General features: G+C 42.7%; 1 pseudogene; it reads right to left on the reverse strand.

The window, feature by feature from the left end:
• Positions 1–2,490: 2,490 nt before the first annotated feature.
• On the reverse strand, positions 2,491–3,677 carry LOC144251955 (E3 ubiquitin/ISG15 ligase TRIM25 pseudogene; annotated as a pseudogene).
• Between the last annotated feature and the right edge of the window lie 809 nt (positions 3,678–4,486).

Consider the following 4,486-nt stretch of genomic DNA (forward strand, 5'->3'; position numbering starts at 1 on the left):
AACATTCTTGGAGATCCTGTTTTTATTTAAATTTTTGACATTTTGGAGTTCCTCAGAATTTGGACATTATAATTTAGATTTTTGGAACTAATACACTAAATATTATTTATTTTGACTACTAATGTTTTGAACCCCTTGAATTTTGTACTTGGTCTTCATTTTCTTCACTCTAGAACTCTCCCATCTGTATCCTCACTAGCATTCAGTTTCAAATTGGATAGTGCTAACTGATGTCATCAAAAGGATTAAGATAATGAGAGTGGTGTTAGTTACTTTTGGACACAGTGACAGACTCGTGTGGGATATCAGCCAGGGTTTGTTATGAGAAAATGAAAGAGTCCACTTTCTCTGGTTAGAACTCTCTGTCGAAAGGTGTGTGTATTAGGCAGCTTGGGTTGCCATAGAAGAATACCATGACAAGGTGGCTTGAACAACAAACATTTATTAATGTTCTGGAAACTGTGAGACTGAGATCCAGATGTCATTAGAGTGGGATTCTTCTAAGAATTTTCTCCTTGGATTATAGATGGCTATCTTCTCCTTGTGTCTCCATATGATCTCCTTCTGTATATGTGTGTCTGTGTCCTCTTCTTTATATGAATATATGTTTTATTATCATTGTAATTTATTAGTTGTACCAATTAATAGACTTCATTGAGCCATTTCCACAGGTGCACTGATCACATGCACTCTCCCCTTGACCCTCTCTCACCCTCTCCTCTGTCACCCTGTACTGTTCCTGGTCCATAGTGGTCCCTATTCTACTTTTAGGACATTTTTTAAATCCCCCTGGTTTTTGAATTTGAGGGAAAATAGGCTATGTGTGCCTTAACTGTGTCTGACTTATTTCACTTAACTCCATTCCTTTGAGTTCCATCAATTTTCCTATGAATGACGATTGTATTATTCTTTATAGCTGAATAAGACTCCTTTGTGTGTGTGTGTGTGTGTGTGTGTGTGTGTGTACATACTTTTTAATTTGTGAATATTTTGAGAGGCATCTAGGCTGATTCCATATTCCCACTGTAAATAGTGCCACAATAAACATGGGCATTCAGGTATCATTTTGTATGCTGACTTTATTTACTTTTGATAAATATCCAGCAGTGGTATACCTTGATAGTATGGTAGTTCTATTTTTAGATTTCTGAAAAACCTCCATATGTTTTCTACAGAGGTTGTACTCATTTACAGTCTTACCATCAGTGTAAAAGGGTTCCTTTTATTCTACATCCTCACCAGCATTTGTAATTTTTTAAAATTATTTTTTATAATAGCCATTGCAGTTGGGGTAAAATGAAATCTCATTGTCGTTCTTATTTGTATTTTCCCGATGGCTAAAAATGTGGAACATTTTTTCATTTATTTACTGGCCATTTGTATTTCTTCTTTTGAGAAGTATATCAAGGTCACTTTTTCGGATTTTTATTGTGTTTACATATTTATTGGTTGTTGAGTTTATGAGTTTTTAAAAGTATATTCTGTATATTATTTCTCTGTCAAATGAATAGCTGAAAAATATTTTCTCTCACTCTCTAAGTTGTCTTTTCACTCTGTTTATTATACCCTTCACTGTGCAGAGGCTTTTAAATTTGATCCATTCCTCATTGTTGGTGAGTAGGTGGTACTAGTGCCTCCCTTCCCCTAAGAAATTCAGGTCCCTGTGGATCTGGAGTCCATGATGAGGAGGAGCATCCCCCATGCAGAGGGGCTGAAGGTGGGGTCTCTGTCTATCATTCCATCTGAACACAGGTGATGAGGGGACGTGGGTGCCCCTCTATAGAACTTGCCAATGACATTATCTTGTTAAAACCACACAACACAGAGTGTCCTTGTGCTTAAAAAGTTTCCTTCCAAGAACCTACAGGCTAAGATGCAGGACTATGGAGCAAGGAGTGTTGAGAGCCACAGCCAAATGGGCCCCAGCAAACTTCCAGCTGCCTGCAAACTTCCAGCTGCCAGCTGATGATTTCCTCCCAGCAGCCCCAGCAAACTTCTAGCTGCCAGCTGATTGGCTCCTCTGCGGTGATGCTCATTGGGTTGTTTCCCTGCCCTTTCAGACCATGGAGCTGCTCATTGGGGGACTTTTTTTGGCTCAGCCCATGCGACCCAGCCAATCAGCCTCAAGAGCAGGAGGAGTTGGGGGGGTTGAGAGGCTTGTGGGGATCCGGTGGTTGCAGTTGGGCTCTGAGGAAATTCCTGAAGAGCTCTGTATGGCGTGTGTTCTAAAAATAAAGTTCGTTTCTGCTTGATAAGTGGCTGGTGAATTGTGCCTAGCCAGACTGCGGCAAAGGAGGACATGGTGGCCTAGAGTTGTGCTCCTCAAAGGAGGGCTTCATCTGCCAATTGACCAGTAAAACTAATGGCAAATGATCAGACCTGCAAGAAATGAGCCATGTCTGTGAGGACTTTGGAAACTCACTTATTATCCTGCCACCAGCAAGGAACCTTGCCCTGAGGTTTGCAGAAAGCCCTTTGGCTTAGAGGTTTTCATTTGTAACAAATACTGAGCAGTCTCTTTTGTGTGTGTGTGATCAGCTTGTGGTCTTGCTCCACCTTGGGGACATAGTCTGGCTTTGTTGAGACTTTTTCCAATTTTGATGCTCTCTCTAGATACTTGAACTTGTCCCCTTTCACCATGCTCTCCATTTCTGCCTTCAGAGTCTGGATCTCTCTTTTATTCTTGAGGAGAATCTGGTAAATGGAGTTAAACTCGTTGATGATCCTCTTCTCGTCTTCCTTTATCTTGCGTATAGAGTTCGCCTCATAGGCATCAATGAGAACGTTCATTTACATGTATTCCTGTCTCAGCTGTTCCATCTTCCTGTCTGCGGCCTTCCACAAGCTCTGCTACCTGGTTCTTATGTCCTCCAGTGCTCTTGATGCCCGTTGATACAACTGTACATGATGGTTAGTTTATGTTTCAGTTTATTTTCCAGATGGGGCAGGTCAGTTTCAGGGACACGGGAGAGGAGGCCTTGTGCTCCACCAGGAAAATGTGGCAGATACACTGGGCATATCTGGGGCAAAATAAGTCCCGCAGGCAGTTGTGCTGAGAGCATTTGGAGTGCAGCAGGTTTCCAAATGGCAGCTGCAACAGATGGTCTTGGAAGGCAGGGCTCTCTCGGGATGTGGCAGCAAGTACTCATGATAGAAGGAGGCCATGCACACTAAGCAGGTCTTCAGGGTCTCCTCCACCTTCAGACAGTGGTCACAGACCACTGGGTGTCCGGTCTGGGGGCCACCAGGGGAGCATGGTGTCCAGTTAATGGTGGGTGCCTGCTCCAGCGCGGCCTGTAGAAACTGGTTCACCAGGGCGCATAGTGTCGTGTTCTTCTGCTTCGGGAACTCTGGGGAGACAGCATGTTACTTGGGCTCTGGTATGGCTTGCCCTGAAAGGCCCACGTATCGTTCAGGCAACACCTGCAAAAGTTGTGGCCATATGGGGTGGTGGCCGGCTCCATGAAGTGCTCCAGGCAGACGGAGAATGACAGCTTCTCACCAGCAGGAACAGCTCCACAATGGCACCCGACTCCTAGGCCGGAGACCAACACACGACCATCCCCAGGCTGCCGAGGACACTGTATCCTGTTGTACTCAAAGTTTAAATACTCATACACTGCTGTCCTGGCACATCCAGTGGTTTTATTATGGTAGGCATAAAACCTACAAGCCATCTAACTGGAGATTGATCCCAGGGGAGTGTTTTACCATTGACCACATCCGAAATCCTTTTTATTTTTATATTGTATTTTTTTTTATTAGGGTTTTGCTAAGTTACTTCTGCTCTCTAAGTTGCTGAGGCTGGCTTTGAACATATGATCCTCCTGCCTCTGTGTTCTGACTTGTTAACATAGGCATGCACCACTATGCCCGGATCATCTAAGTAACTTGAAGTTGTGAAACTGAAATCTGAACAGAAATCAAGATCCATTTTGACGAATTGTAGAAGATAGTGTTTATGTCTAAACTCAAGGATTTAGTCACTGTGTGGAGATTTGAAAATATGAGCAAAATGGGGCTAATGCTTAAACTAAGTGTGTCTTAAACATGTCTCCCAGAGTGGCTTCTGTATACGGTGACCAGTAACCTAGCTTGTTATACAAATTGTAAACCAGTCTAAGGTTAGGAATGCACTTTTAACAAAGCAATTAAATCTCCGTCAATCACAGCAACTCAGCTTCAGACCATCACAAGCTCCCGACTGATCTGACTATTAGCATATAGGTCAGAAATGCTGACTGCACCCAATCAGAGTGTTTCCATATGGCACTTTCTTTTCTATGGCAGTGAGTGTAATCTGCTGAGATCGTCTTTGGTCTCAAGTGCAACCTTGTGCTAGATCCTTTTTGTTTTCTTTCCTTAGGCAAGTTTTGCTAAATTAAGTGTTCTCAATTTTTCTTAAAACAATTCCCATGTATGAACCAATTGTGAGAACCTGCCAATGTTTGGGAGTGACTCAAAGACTATTTTCTGACCATCTTTG

Source organism: Urocitellus parryii, unplaced genomic scaffold (genome assembly GCF_045843805.1).
Source record: "Urocitellus parryii isolate mUroPar1 unplaced genomic scaffold, mUroPar1.hap1 Scaffold_319, whole genome shotgun sequence".
In the NCBI taxonomy this organism is placed as follows: Eukaryota; Metazoa; Chordata; class Mammalia; order Rodentia; family Sciuridae; genus Urocitellus; species Urocitellus parryii.